At 46.0% G+C, this 16,611-nt stretch overlaps 1 long non-coding RNA gene across 1 annotated transcript in view; it reads right to left on the reverse strand.

The window, feature by feature from the left end:
* LOC138766224 (uncharacterized) overlaps positions 1-5,218 on the reverse strand; it is a 31,654-nt gene extending 26,436 nt beyond the window's left edge. The window contains exons 1-2 of the long non-coding RNA XR_011358704.1: positions 5,130-5,218; positions 4,067-4,146 (exon numbers count right to left, since the gene is read on the reverse strand). This is a non-coding gene — a long non-coding RNA (uncharacterized lncRNA). The remainder of the gene's footprint in view (positions 1-4,066; positions 4,147-5,129) is intronic.
* Between the last annotated feature and the right edge of the window lie 11,393 nt (positions 5,219-16,611).

The following is a 16,611-nucleotide window of genomic DNA, read 5'->3' on the forward strand; positions in this document are numbered from 1 at the left end:
TGGGCAGTATTTCTGTTCACTCCGCACCTGGTGGCTTTCCTCCAGAAACAGCGCCTCTCCTCTACTCAGGTTGGCTGTAGGTTCTGCAGGTCGGTTTCATTAAAGTAAATGGAGCTGAATTGTAATACTACACACAACCTGAGGACAGGGGCGGCGCTCTTTTTGCAAAAAAGTAACTGTGCTTTTTGCAGTCTTGGATACCACTCTTTAAGGAGGGTTATCACTGGGACTGGGAACATTGGGAACCCCATCAATCACACAAAAAGAGGTCCTTTGTCTGCCAAGTGAATGGAGTGGCAGTGTGTGCGCTTGTCTAACACTTCATCCACTCAGGGGCGTAGCTAATGACTCCTGGGCCCTGGTGCGAGAGGTCAACTTGGCCCCCCCCCTTCCTCGACCAAGTGATGCTATTGGTATATGTGTATATTATATTATATTATATATATATATATATATATATATATATATATATATATATATATATACACCAAGACAGATATTACGAATAACGATCTTAAGATAGGAAGAGAAAATATTATCACCACACATATTACCGCCATATTGTTACTGACCAAATCCTGTATACTAAGACCAATAAAACATAGTACCAGATAGCAAGTAACAAATAATTCCACCACATACTGACTAACACCACCACTGCTACTGACTAACACCACCACATACTGACTAACACCACCACATACTGACTAACACCTCCGCTGCTACTGACTAACACCACCACATACTGACTAACACCAACGCTGCTACTAACACCACCACCTACTAACACCACCGCTGCTACTGAATAACATCCACTGTACACGTATCACCGCATCCAGTCATATAGAGGTGGACGCAGCTCCACACAGGCTCTAGACACCATATACATTACAGTGCAGTTACATCAGGTGACTCACAGGGGACGTCTTCTCTGATCGGAGTTCTTCCCTCTTCATCTTCTTCTCCATCTGCTCTCGGCCATTATGAGAACTTCTCCGAGCCACGAATCCACAGAATCTGCCAGACAGACATATTAGACTCCTCACTCCGACACCATCGTAATCTCTCTACAAACTGCACATTTGTATTGGCCTCATTTAGTGGGTAACCCTGACACTATGTGACCTCCTTATAGTGTATGCCCTATATGTAGCCTCCTTATAGATGGTCCCCACTCTGTGTATCCCCCCTTATAGTATATGCCTCCTACTATGTAGCCTCCTTATAGATGCCCCCTCTGTGTATCCCCCCTTATAGTATACGCCTCCTACTATGTAGCCTCCTTATAGATGCCCCCTCTGTATATCCCCTCTTATAGAAAGCCCCCTCTCCCCCTATGTTGCCCCCCTTATAGATGCCCCCCCTTATAGATGGCCCTTCCCCCCCTTATATATTGCCCCCTTATAGATAGCCCCCTCTCCCACCCTCCTATAGATGGCCCCCTCTCCTATAGATGGCCCCTTCCCCCCCTTATAGATGGCCCCCTCTGCTATAGATGGCCCCTTCCCCCCCTTATAGATGGCCCACTCTCCCCTCTCCTTATATAGATGGTCCCCTCTCCCCCCCCCCTTATAGATGGTCCCCCCTCCCCCCCCCCCCTTATAGATCGTCCCCCTCCCTTATAGATGATCCCCCTCTTTCCCCCCTTATAGATGATCCCCCTCTTCCCCCCCTTATAGATGGTTCCCTCTCCCCCCCTTATAGATAGTCCCCCTCTTCCCCCCCTTATAGATGGTTCCCTCTCCCCCCCCTTATAGATAGTCCCCCTCTTCCCCCCCTTATAGATGGTCCCCTCCCCCCCTATAGATGGTCCCACTCTCCCCCCCTTATAGATACCCCCCCTCTAGAAGGTCCCCCTCTCTTGCCCCCCTTTATAGATGGCCACCTCTCCCCCCTCCTTTATAAATGGCCCCTTCCCTCCTATAGATAGCCCCCTCTTTCCTTTATTAAAACAAATAAAAATAAATAAAAAAAACACACACAACTCACCTAACAACGCGCTCCCCCGGCAATCCTCTTCTTCTTCAGCCTCCGTCTGCCCCGGGTCATGCGCTGCTGCCGGGGGTGTCGCGTCCTATCCCCGGCAGCGCGCGCATCATGGAAGTCCCAGCACAGGGAGCGTCTCTAATGTGCGCTCCCTGTGCCGGAGCAGTGAACTCTATGATGCGCGCGCTGCCGGGGATAGGACGCAACACCCCCGGCAGCAGCGCATAATCCGGGGCAGACGGAGGCGGCCTCTTGTGACCGCAAGCAACACAATGCTTGCGGTCACAAGAGTGATTGATGAGGGGGGCCTCAGGGGCCCAGCGGGCCCCCCCTTGTGGCGGGCCGGGGCGCAGCGGCGACTGCTGCGACCCTGGTAGTTACGCCACTGCATCCACTATCTATGAGACTTCCAAACATAGACATCTGTTGTCAACAATGTTGGGGAGTCCCAAAGGGAATGAAGGGTCATGTGGCGGTGGACCATGCACTTTGCTGTATTCACTTCTCTATTGTCATGATTGTTGGGGATCCCTGGGGTCAACATCCCCGATCAACTAGTTACACCCGTTAACACGTTCATTCAGGCCCAACCAATCCCTACAAGTCTGGCGCACAGTCCTTATTCTGGGTTAAGAAGCGGACTTTTCTCAGCCAATGGAAGATTTGAAACAAGGTAAAGGGGCAGCCAGACCCCCATAAAGTGTAATGAAAGTTTCTACTTTATATATTAAAGCCATTGGTTTTAGCATTTAAATTACCAGAGAACTATAAAGCGGCGGAGCTCTAGGGTGCGTTTACACAGAGAAATTTATCTGACAGATTTTTGAAGCAACGGCCAGGAACAGACTATAAACAGGGAACAGGTCAAAAAGGAAAGACTGAGATTTCTCCTCTTTTCAAATCCATTCCTGGTTTTGGCTTACAAAATCTGTCAGATAATCTGTGTGTGTAAACGCACCATTAGGGCAGATCACATTGTTTCCACTGAGACCAGCAGGAAGATCCCAATACTTTAGATCACAGTTCTGTATTACAACGCGTTTTGGGGTGCCAGACCCCTTTCTTAAGTTAAAGAGACGTAATCTTGACTTAACTTGAGAAAGGGGTCTGGTACAACGAAACGTTGTTGTTTGAGACTGCCAATAAAGAACTGTGATCTTAAGCATCGAGATCTTCTGCCGTTCTTGACCGTCAAGCTCCTTGAATCTGAGGGTAATTCTGAGGTTTCCTACAACAATCGTTTTTCCTGGATCCATTGGCTTTGGACCATGCTCCCACGGCTCCTCGGAGTATGGCTGCTTCAGCTTCTGCATACATATGTGCTAGTAGATGATGTACCCTGAACGCAACTTTTCTATGTGAGTCGATCCATAACACATCTTCTCCTACTTGTGTTTATTAAAGATTTACCCTATGGTGTATGTTGTTCTGTTGTCCTACTCTATAGCTCGCACATAATAGGATGTTCTATGATGAAATTGGAAATCAAGGGTCCCCTCCTGTCTGTGATCATATGAGTCTGCCTCCTGGCACCCCCATTTCATTACAGAACTTGTGGCTCTCTTCAGCCAGTATTGGGGCCTCTTTATTAAAGTGTATTTTGTTGTGACACTGCAGCTTAGTCTTATTCAGCGGACAGCTGCAGTACCAGATGAAGCCACTACAAAGTGTACGGCGCTGTGCCTAGTAAATAATGAAGAGGCCGCAGCTCTTGCTGAATGATGAGAGTGCTGCCGAGTCTGACCCCCACCCAAGGATAGGCCTTATTAGCACATTATATATGTGTGTGACCGTTATGCATGGTGTGTATGTGTGTATATATAAACTAGGAAAGGAAGAAAATGTAAAAAAAGTCACCTTAATGTAAAGCCAGGGTGATTTCTCTGCCCCCGCAGTCATGTAAGTGTCACCGTCTATGTCATAGGAAGAGGCTAAATGTGGTTACAGTAACAATGGAGTCACAACAGGAAATCTGGATTTAGATTTCAAAGAACCGAGCCGCAAATATGAAGTTACAATAATAAAAAATGCTCCTAAACAGGATGGAGAGCCGGGGGGTGGTCAGTGACTTCACACCTACCCGCACGTCCCAGGGTCCAGTCACATCGACACTTTCCTGCTCCGACCCTTGTCCAAGCCAAGTGATCTACATGTCTGGACCTAAAGGGGAAACAATAAGATAAAATGTATATAATACAACACAGGTGAGGCCGACGTTGGGCATCTGTGATTGGGGGATCATGTGATGTAAGCTAGGCCTAGTATGGCCGCCATGAAGTTGTGTCATAAATGGTGGCTGGTACAGATAAGTCGGTGGTGCGTCAGTCACGGTGAGATTGTGAGGAGACTTATTGACAGGGTTATCATGTTGTCTCTAAGGGTAGCTTCACACGTACCGTATCGCTGCGTTTTTATTGCGTTTTTAACGCTGCGTTTTTATTGAGTTTTGATTTTCACATGAAAATCATGTGAAAATCAAAAGGCGCATGTAAAAACGCACCAAAAACGCACCATAAACGCAGCAAAAACGCAGCGATAAAAACGCAGCGATACGGTACGTGTGAAGGCACCCTAAGGGTGCCTTTACACAGGGTGATTTATCTGGCAGATTTTTTAACCCAAAGCCAGGAACAGACTGTAAATGGAGAACAGGTCATAAGAGAAAGGATAAGATTTCTCCTCTTTTCAAATTCATTCCAGGCTTTGACTTCAAAAATCTGTCAGATAAATCTCCCTGTGTAAAGGCACCCTAAGCAGCCCCAGCATGTATATCAGGGATAGGGAACCTTTGGTCCTTGAACCTTTAGCTGTTGCAAAACTACAACTCGGCATGATGGGAATTGTAGTTTTGCAACAGCTAAAGGACCAAAGGTCCCCATGCCTGATGTATATAACCAAACAATACTAGTATGTCAATATTACACTTGTATATATACTGTATACATGTCATGTGTAAAAGGAAGGAGCCATTTTCCCTCATGTTCTCCACCCTTCCCATTATCTTTGACAGGCGGCCATTTTGTGAGGTGAAGAGGCCACATACAGTATGAAGTATTTCCATATTTCTTATTGTATCTGTGGTTACTATCCGTAATGCACCATTTCTACAGCAGATAAAGCACTGGTTATTGACTGGAATTTACCAGTTGTATAAGATATATTGTCTATGATTCCAGTCAGAGAGATGTGGAGACATGGCCCTCCATTGGCCCTCCTGTGACTGGACTGCCAGGATGTTGCTGTGGAGACCACCTCTACTTATATTACAGAAAAGCCACACCCACTGGGAGAGGGTCACATGACTATGTTACAAGACTGACTAAATAAAGCTCCCCAATAATGGAGCTATCCTGCTGGGCATCTCTACCCTCTGTCATGTAGCTGAAACTTACAGCTGAGCATTCCCTCTCCCTGTACAATGAACTCTGCACAGGTCACAAAGCAGGACTATAACATCCTCCCATTCATATGAACGGGGTCCGCTCTAGACCATTATGTCTATGTCCATGGGGCCTGCTGTAAAGCAGGGATGGGGAACCTTCGGCCCTCCAACTCTTACAAAACCACAATTCCCTTCATGTCTGGGTAAAGCTTTAGCTTTGCTTTCCAGGCATGATGGGAATTGTAGTACTGTAACAGCTGGAGGGTCGCAGGCTTTTAACTTTTTTTTTCTAATTAATTCATTAAAAATCTAAAAATAAATGTGTGACCACTTAATGGGAATGGATTACAGGATGTTCCCACTAATTCACATGCATCATTCATCTGTCATGAATTATTCGTATCTGTTACTGGGAACTGTTTGATTAGTTTTCAATAATAAATGATTGATGGCATTAGTATACATAGGCATGGCGGCCCGAGGGCCCAGAGGTGGCAAGCATCCCCTCACTAGCACCACTATCACAGGACGACTTTAATTTCGTAAAAAAAAAAAAATGAAAAAAAATGAAATATAAAATTTTACTCTCTAATTCTTTCTTATTACTATGGCAGGGGATGAAGGTCGGTGCAAGTTCAGTGACCGGTCCACTCATGGCATGGCGAGGACAGGGATACATGTGACAGGGGCGATGCCAGGAATACATGTGACAGGGGCGATGCCGTGATGTAAAAAAGAAGATGAAAGCTACAGGATTTCCCAATATCATTGAGTAATGAGTACTGAGTTGCGTTGTTGGGCACACATTGGCGTAAATCAAGGTTTATCAGATGTTAAATCACAATGTGGACACACGGCAGCCGGCCATCAGTCACTGCTTAAAGGCGTAGTCCAGCGGAAAAAAAATATTTTAATTTAATTTATATAGATTTCTGATTTACTTCTATTTAAAAATCTCAAGCCTTCCAGTACTTATCAGCTGCTGTATGTCCTGCAGGAAGTGGTGTATTTTTTCCAGTCTTTCCAGTTTCTCTGCTGCCACCTCTGTCAGTAACAGGGACTGTCTAGAGCAGGAGAGGTTTTCTATGGGGATTTGCTATTGCTCTAGGCATGTCCTGACAAGGACAGCGGTGGCAGCAGAGAGCCAGACTGGAAAGACTACACCACTTCCTGCAGGACATACAGCAGCTGACAGGAAGACTGGAGATTTTTAAATAGAATTAAATTCCAAAACTGTATAACTTTCTGACAACAGTTGATTAGAATTTTTTTTGCCGGAGTACCCCTTTAAAGGGAACCTTATGGTAATGATTTTCATCGTCCTACCCCTTACAATGAGATGTACTGTAGGTTAGAAGATCCTCTACTGGGAACCAAGAGGTGTGTAGAGAGGAGTCACCCCTGCTGCTGCCCCAGTCCATGATTGGCAGATTTTTCTTTCAATCATTAGTGGGGGGGGCGGAGCAGTGGTGACTCCTCCCTGGCCGCACACTGATAACCTTTAGGGTCCTATTCCACGGGCCGAGCAGGGCCCGATCAACGATGTAAATGAGCGCCGATCTGCTAGATCGCCGCTCGTTTACTGGGCCTATTCCACGGCCCGATGATCGTGAGTGAGGGCTGCAGGGACATCGTTACTGATGTCCTTGCAGCCCTTGCAGCATACATTACCTGTCAGGTCTTGTCCTCCGCTCTGTCTTCCTCCCCGGGTCCCGCACGCTCTAGCTTCAGAATGGCGGGTCAGCTGACAGGCCACTCAGCCAATCACAGGCCGCGGCGATCCCAGCCTGTGATTGGCTGAGCGCTCTGTACTGCTATTCCACCGTAGCGATGCGCGGTGGGGGAACGATGATTTTAGGTCTGGCCCTAAATGAACGATCAGCCGATGACACGATCATCGGCTGATCGTTCTCTCTATTCCATCGAGCGATAATCGGCCGAATGGGGCCGATTCGGCCGATTATCGTTCCTGTGGAATAGGGCCCTTAGGTATAGGACCTTCTGACCTCTAGATCATTGTGGTGTAAGGGTCAGACAGGCGCTCAATTACTGAGCCTATTAAAGTGTGATCCCATATTCACATTCCGAATGTGGCCAAAACCATGCTCCCATTTTTTCCCCAATAGTCCTGTTGCCAGGATTATAGACAACTCAACCATTGTTGGTTAGAAAATGCCGACACGGTATCGACTGCATTCCAAGTGCATTCTAGAAATACTGCCTCACACAGCTCCATATTGAATAGCCAGGGCCACACAAACAATCAATCAATCCTGTGATCAGCCCCAGAATGAGTGTTCATTTGTTCATCCCCTTTTAGGCCGCATTACAACTTTGTGATCCCCCATGCCGCTGTACGGTCACCAATATTGCTGGCATTGATTGGTAATATAGTGTGGCTATTACTTACCGTACGGGGCCAAGGCTTAGGCCTCATGTGGTGACAGCAATGTCTAAACTTGGCCTTACATATTGGCCTGTTTGCCTGATCATGGGCACTCAGGGTTTTCAGCTGACCTTAAGCAGAAGCTTACCAATGGTGGGTCCATCAAGTTCAATGAACTATGTTTGCTCCGTCTACTAGCATATACTTTTATTATTTGGTACGACAATACAGTAGCTTTATTGTCCTGCAAAAAAAAATGTATATTCTTAGAAGTGGACCGAATGTAGTCGGTTAGTAGACCACATGTGGCCCATTGAACTCAATGGACCCTCACTATACATCATCATACCGTTCTGCCAATATGTCCTGATTGAAGACTACTTTCCATACGTGAACGCAGTCTGTGTCCCATGTTATTTTATCCGCTCCATATTTCCATGTAAAATGTTAGAAAACTATATAATAAAAAAACACAGGAAATCCTAGAGGCATAGTACAAAATAGTTATAAATTAGCCATTTATCATTTATATGTGAGAGGATAGATAGCGGGAGCCTGAACTTTGGACAATGATTTACTGAGGTCCGGCGGCTACAAACAAGCATCAACCATAAGCGGCTGCTGACGTCAGGCGGAGACTTGGAGGGATGGTTCACAGGAGAGGTCGGCACATGATTTCATAGGGAACATATTGTTATTGAAATCACTAAACCTCATTCTGATCTCCTGTAGATAATGTACAAAAATAACCCGAGAAACAAAAGCTATACTAATAGAAAAATAAAAATAATCACAGAGTTATATACATAGCTGCAAACTATAATAGCAAAGACTTGCTATTTCTATTCCTATTACACTGAGTGATTTTTACCGACTAACGATAAACAATCGCAAACGAGATTGTTTATTGTTAACCTGAAATCATTCACTATATTACACAGAGCTATAATCGTTATTTACGATCGTTACTATGATCGTTTATTCCTTCTGATCCCAGAAAAACAATGAACAATGTGCAATTACACTGAACGATTTGTGAAAAAATGCAGGACTTAAGCGAACAAACGTGGAATTACAGCAAACGATTAACGGTAATTTTAGGTTCAGATCTATATCAACGATCAACGACATACAAACGATTTTCCGATCGTTGCCTGCAATTACACAGAACGATTATCGTTTAAATTCAAACGATTTAACAATTTTCTGCACGATAATCGCACCGTGTAATAGGGCCCTGAGACCCAGCTTTTAACAGTTTCATAGAGTTAAATGGAAGTCAAGCTCAACTGCGGCTCCATTCAAACTTCTTGTAGTGGGAGAAGAATGGGATCAGGGTCTCCTGTTCTGGTGAGCAGTGGGGGTCCCAGTGGTCACACCCTTCCCAGGGACGTAACTACTACTGAAGCAGCCATATCGGCTGCTATGGGGCCCACCACATCAGGGGGCCTGTCCCTGCAATACACTGGGCCTCATAGGCTTCCAACATACTACCAGGGCAGATGCCAACCATGGGGGACACTATGTACTGGGGGGGGGGGGGTAGGATAATAGGGGAGATGGTCTATTTTGGGGGACACTATGTACGAGCTGACCAAGAGGGGACACTAGGGGGATATGTCTACCAAGGGGGGACACTAGGGGGAGATGTCTACCAAGGGGGGGCACTAGGGGGAGATGTCTACCAAGGGGGGACACTAGGGGGAGATGTCTACCATAGGGGGCACTAGGGGAGATGTCTCCCACTGAGCCTCGCCTCTTGTGGCAGTTCATGTCACATGAACAAAAGGATATATATATTTATTTATTAGGGATGGTCCGAACCCGCCGAGGTTCGGGTTTGGCTGAACCCGAACGCTCGTCATCGGATTCCCGCTGTCTGCCCGCTCCTATGGCTATGGCTGTATCTCAGTTTTACAGGCGTTCCTCCCGCTGGATCCGCCCGCTGCACGGAGCGGGCAGACAGCGGTAATCATTGCGGATGGTTCGGGTTCGTACGACCATCCCTAATATTTATATATGTGTGTGTGTGTTTGTATTTTGTATTTCTTAGAGGCAGGAGGGATATCTATAAGACCATAGATTGGGGAAGGGCTCTAGCCAAGCATTTCCATCTGGACCCCTAAATCTTTAGCTACGCCTTCGCCCACAATGTAACTCCATGCCTTGGACCATTATACTTTGGTAATTGCAAATTTTTAAAAGTGGAGTTGTTACCCATAGTAACCAGTCAGGTTCTTTCTAATGGACTAAACTTCACATGTTCCACTTATTATTTATGCATTATTTTTTTTCCACACCCGGACAAGCAAATGGCCCCAAATAGAAGCAATGGCCCAAAATAGAAGCAATGCTACCTGAGGTCGGGTCACACACTGACGTCCGGATTATTCTTATACCCGGCTTGTTGAGCCGCTGACGTCACTGAAAGGGAGTTAATACCCAAGGTTGTCACCACAGGCATGCGCATGCCTGACATAGCTGCCGGGCGGCTCTTACCTCACTAGGCTGCAGTATAGCCTGCCCGCCCCGGGGTCATGTGTCTGCAGCTCCGTCCGTCACATCACAACAAAACCTGCCCTTTTAGCTTCCCTCGGACACAACTTTTGCTGATTTTTTTGGGGCAAAAAAAAGCCACAAAATACCTAAAAACTATGATAAATCCAATGTTTGGTTTTTGTGTTTTTTTTCCGTTTAATGACAGGGATGGACGTTATGACATGTGGTGATCCCACGAGGCCCCATCCTCCTTGACAGGTTCAGGTCAGGGTCAGGTTTTGATAAAAGTAGAATTGGGGCCTTTGTTCTCTTTTTTGGTGATAAGGAACCAATCAGATTCCAGCTTTCAGATTTTTGAAAATGAAAGCTGGAATCTGATTGGTTGCTATGGGCAACTGCTCCTCTGCACCAGGTTCGATAACTCTCCCTCTATATACATAGTTGTTCAATTATAATAGAAATTATATATATATACAGTGGTACCTTGGTTTAAGAGTAACTTGGTTTAAGAGCTCCCTGTACTGGGTGGGAGCGTGAGTGGGGGAGGGGCATCATCTGCATAGTGTGGTCTACAGCACTGTACTCTGACGCAGGAAGTCTCCCTCCCCTTCCACATCATAGCAGATCCACTTCAGGCTGGGGCTCACATCAGGGGACAGGACTGTGGAGGTAATCTCTCCATAGCTGTAACCCCTCTCTCCCCGGACAGAGAGCGCTGCATGTATGTGCCCACATCTGCCCTGCTCATTCCTTCATGCTCCCTGCAGTCTCTGTCAGCCCTTGTGTTTCCCATCCTCTCCATTACTTTACAGTAACATATAATATCACATATTCAACTGTTTCTGAATGTTTGTTTTATCTGTTTTACATGTTATTCAGAACAAAATATCATTATTTTTGGGGGGTGGAACCAATTGTCTGCATTACTATGATTTCTTATGGGAAAATTTGCTTTGGTTTAAGAGTGGATTTGGATTACAAGCGCGGTACCCTAACGAATTATGCTCCTAATCCAAGGCACCACTGTACATATATATATTGAACACAGCATAAAATCTGCAGTGTAAGTGCAAGGTGTGAACACAGCTTAAAGGGGTAATCCACATTCAGGATGTGGGCACAGTCAGAATGAGCACTTGTTGGACTGTATGAATAGTCCACAATAACACAATGTTTACACAACGTTTTTGTTGCCAAAACGCAACCATTATTTGCATAAAGTGGCTGCATTTTGGCACCAAGATGACATCCGTCCAAAAAAAGACACTGTGTGAACAGAGCCTATGGGTGCGTTCTTATCTTTAGTGTTTTTTTAATGCAGGTTTTAAAGTCAGGATAAGAGCATAGAGGACACGTATAAAGGATGAGACTTCTTGTATTATATCCATTACTGTCTATGGATGAAACCTGCATCAAAAAACCCTCAACCTGTGAACACACCATAAGGAGGAAAAAAACGTTGTGCCATGTATTTTCAGCTTTTTTATGTCATTTTTTAGCACGGTACATTGATGTAAACTCTTGAGGAAAGATTCCACGTCTCTATTTAGGATCCACTCCTAGTTTTGGCTTCAAAAACTGCATCTAAGCAGCGTGTCCCCCCCCCCCCCCCCCCCCCCCCCCCCATCCCCTTAGGGCGAGTTCACACGCTGCAGTAACCAGTTTGCTACGCCTCACACCACAACACATAAGCGTGTCGTACTTTGCTTATATGATGATAGGAGTCTTTGGGGATACTTGTGGCTGTCACTCTCACTGGCCGGGTATATACACAGGATGACAGGGTATGGTTTTTTATGTTTTGTCTGTAAGAATTCATGGTTCCCATTCATATTAATTATTTTTAACGGTTTTCTGCTGTTATTGTTTTATAGATAGATATCACCCGTCCTATAACAGTGTGCCGGACTGAGGGGCAGATCACCATCCAGGTATACAGAGCCCGGGGGTCCAGGAATGGGCTTAAGTAATATGCAGTATACAGCAGAGTCTATATCAGTGGTATACAGTATGGCCTGATGGGTGTTGTGTAACTATTATGCTGAGTGCACAAGCCCTTAAAGGAGAAGTCCGGCAAAAATTTTATTAAAGTATTGTATTGCCCCCCAAAAGTTATACAAATCCCCAATATACACTTATTACGGGAATCTTATAAAGTGCTTTTTTCCCTGCACTTACTACTGCATCAAGGCTTCACTTCCTGGATAACAGGGTGATGTCACTTCCTGGATAACATGGTGATGTCACTTCCTGGATAACATGGTGATGTCACTTCCTGGATAACAGGGTGATGTCACTTCCTGGATAACATGGTGATGTCACTTCCTGGATAACATGGTGATGTCACTTCCTGGATAACATGGTGATGTCACGACCCGACTCCCAGAGCTGTGCGGGCTGTGGCTGCTGGAGAGGATGATGGCAGGGGGATGCTCAGTGTCCCTCCAGTGCCCTGTGTCCCCCTGCCTTCATCCTCTCCAGCAGCCACAGCCCACACAGCTCTGGGAGTCGGGTCGTGACATCACCATGTTATCCAGGAAGTGACATCACCATTGTATCCAGGAAGTGACATCACCATGTTACCCAGGAAGTGAAGCCTTGATGCAGTAGTAAGTGCAGGGAAAAAAGCACTTTATAAGCATTTCCCGTAATAAATGTATATTGGTGATTTGTATAACTTTTGGGGAGCAATACAATACTTTAATAAACATTTTTGCCGGACCTCTCCTTTAAACCTTTCCCTGCCGTGACATCTACCTTGCCCCCAGCTAGGTGAGGATTACTGGGATCTCCAGGCTGACGTGCCGCGCTACCTGTCCTGCAATTAGCAGATAATCTATATTATATATCTAATCTATATTCCTCATGGGATGTTTCTGTCTTCACTGTAATTAAGAGATCTTTATTCATCTCCATACAGAAGCCTAGAAACAGCAACCTGACAATCAGAGCTGCAGTGTAAAGCATGGAAGATGAAAGCAGAGCAGCAGCCTAAAGGGAAACTACAAGCAGGTTAGGGGTATCTATAGCACCCGGGATGCTGAGGATGCAGTTTGTAGTGTAATCCTGTGTCCGTTAGGCCATTTGGATAACTGGGGGCGGAGCTATTGCCCCCAGCCAGCCTGCCCCTTCTAATGGATTAATGTGGATTGGTACTCTGGGGTGGTAGCCCCGCCCCCAGTGCTGCAAACTGCCTTAGCGACGCAGCATTACACTACAGACTGCGCCTTCATCCTCAGCACCCTGTGCACAATAGGGAGCTGTCAGCAACTGATAGTTTCCTTTTAAGGCCCCGTTCACACTGAGCAAACTAGGCGGAATTCCGTGGTGGAGAGTGAATGAGAGGGCGCGCATGTCCGCTTCCTCCCCTCTCCGCTGAAAGAAGTGGCATGTCACTTCTTTGAGCGGAGAGTGGCGGCAGCGGAGGTGGGCGCGCCCCCTCATTTACTCACAGAAGGACAATGAGGAAAGCGGGATTCTGCAGTTTGTTTAGGGCTCCTAAACAGTGTAAAGGTTCACACTAGTGTACTGACACAGCTGCAAATGGCCCAATTCATGTAACAGAAACCAATTATAAACCAGCTTAGATTATGGGTGGGGATTGAACAGGGTTAAATCTTTCTTAAATGGAGTACCCCTTTAAGGCACACAAGGGGCCAAAATGCAGCAAGATTGCATGGCCATTGGCTGATAATACATTGGCTGTGTGGCTGACGATGACTTTGTTGGCCACACTTACTATTCAGTTAGCCGGTGTTTGAGGCTATGATCACACATAGCATTAATTAGCACTATGCTGATGCAAATTGCGCAATGGCGGTAAAGTAATGCTAATTAATCACCGTGTGTGAACATAGCCTCAGGTGTTAGCTTGTCCATCCGATAATTTGCATGTATATAAGGGTCTTCAGCCGTCCAGTGAGAACAATACAAATGTAATATCTAAAGCCAGCCCTGGGCTGGGGTCCCCCGGCCCACCCTCCAGCTATACACAACATGTACACATTATTTTCATTGTTCTGTGCATCTCATCTAGACCCTGGGTCCACCGGAGAATCCTGTAGTGTTTCCTACTGGGCCAGTCTGATTCCGGCTGAGGCACTTCTGACCAGTCTGCCATGGTTTACACAACATATAAGCGTTCTATTTAGACCAGAGGAGCCACCGGCCATACTTGTGGCACCCACCTACACCACCAGCTTCTCCCAGCACAGGCCGGGTCCATACAGGATGATAGGGTGGTAGTGGTTTACAGTAATGACTGATCTGCGCTCACATGCATCCTTACCCGGCCCCATATTTATCCCAATGGCCGATATCACCCTGTGGAATAGGACTAGTGATCAATCAGCCCAATGAACAGGCAAATGCTCATTCGGCAGCTTATCGGGCCATTGTGACCTGCTAAAAAATATTTGCCATCAGCTAATTGCCAGAAAGGGAGGCAGGAACGATGCAACAATTGTATGAGTGGTCCGGCTGTGTGGAGTATACATGTTCTCGCAGCAGGTTATCAATGATGACCGGTCATTGGTAGGATGGAGAACACCATCTACAACTTCAATAATTTATATGGCACAAGCCATGTAAAATTTTTATTGGTGCAAATTAAGCCAAAATTCTGGCACATTTGCAACAGTAAGTCTGCTCCAGTGACCTCCATGAGAGGATGTAGTGGGCATGCTTGGTGACCTTTTCATATGGAGGTCTATTAAAGGGGGTTTCCAGTGCTACAAAAACGTGTGGTGTCCCACCACGGGTGTTTCTTGTCTTTACACCTCTCGTAAAAGCCCGTACTTCAAAGAAGCAGTGGTAATGAAGTAGTACCAAAGTTTTACCACTAGATGTTGCTAGTATGTATATTGTATGCTTAAGTATTGCACAGCTGTAGGCGACTAAAGGGTTATTGTTCTGTGATTTGTACACCAATGAGAGCTCTTTCTCTTATCTACCTATCTCTATCCTTCTCTTGCACTCTCTTCTCACCCACTCACAGCACATATTACATGTGCTGTAGAAGGTTGTCACATGGGGAGAGGAAGTGTACTCACACTTAGTGAGTCTTACTCTGGTTTCTGTAAAGGAAGGACACAAGCCAGGTCCCCTGTTAGAGGACAAGTTGAGTCTTAGGGTACTATTACACGTAACGATAATCGGCCGAATCGACCCGATCCGGCCGATTATCGCTCCGTGTAATAAAGACAACGATCAGCCAATGATCGTTATTATCGGCTGATCGTTGATATAGGTTAGAACCTATATGTTTCGGTCACCGACCGCGCATCGCTACGTGTAATAGCGGTGTGCGGCCGGCGACTGACTATATACGTTACCTATCCATGCTCCAGGGCTGCTCCTGCGGCCTGTGATTGGCTGAGCAGCCTGCAGCCCTTGTTAAACGATTATCGGGCCATGTAACAGGCCCAGTAAACGAGCGCCGATCTAACAGATTTACAGGTATAATCGGGCCCCCATCGGCCTGTGTAATACCACCCTTAGTCTAGACGTTGAACAGAGCAGACACACATGGGAACTGTCACTCTTTTCTTGAAAGCAGCACTTGCACGCACTATCCAGTGCTAAACACTCTCAGAGAGGACAAGTCAGGGATCATCCCAGCCCACGCTGTGAACAAGTCTAAAAGTGCAGGGCAGTATCCTGAAGAAAGAGGAACTGATCTGGATAGAGCAAAGTTGCTAGAAGCCTAAGGAGTCAAAACACGACCACAAGTATTCTATCTATTCTCAAGTATTCTACTTCTAAAGTTCCGTCAGAACACAGTACTACATTGGGTTGGGACTTTCTCGACATCCTCCTCTCTACTTCTCTGAACCTCTTCTACCTCTCAACACGCAACCCAGCCAGCATGGCTGACCTACTCTATAAGCTCTCAGCACAGATCCTGTCAATAAAGTCTAACGTGTATTTTCAAGACAGAAGTCTACTGTACATTACTGTATCAAGTATTTTTAAAAACCCATCATCTGCCATATAGAGTGTTGTGCCCCTATGGTATACATTCCTCCTCAATAGGACCACTCCCACCTTCCCCAATATATAGAGGAATAGATACCCCTTGCATTTTGCTCGGACTTGTTGCGCTTTTCCTGGTTCCTCACTACAAGCCCAGACTTGGACTTTACTCCAAGTGGACTACATGGGACTACCGACCACGGGCATGCTTGGCCACACTGTTACCCTCTTGCCATGGACTACCGCAATGACTATTATTGTGTGTGCACCTCCCCCCCCTCCCCCCCAATACCTTTTGGTTGTAAATGGTTACAAATTATGTTATGCTGCATATGCCTGTTTACTTCTATTGTTTAATTAAAACAGATGTAATAAAAAAAATAAA

The sequence above is a fragment of the Dendropsophus ebraccatus genome, chromosome 10 (genome assembly GCF_027789765.1).
Source record: "Dendropsophus ebraccatus isolate aDenEbr1 chromosome 10, aDenEbr1.pat, whole genome shotgun sequence".
NCBI lineage: Eukaryota > Metazoa > Chordata > Amphibia > Anura > Hylidae > Dendropsophus > Dendropsophus ebraccatus.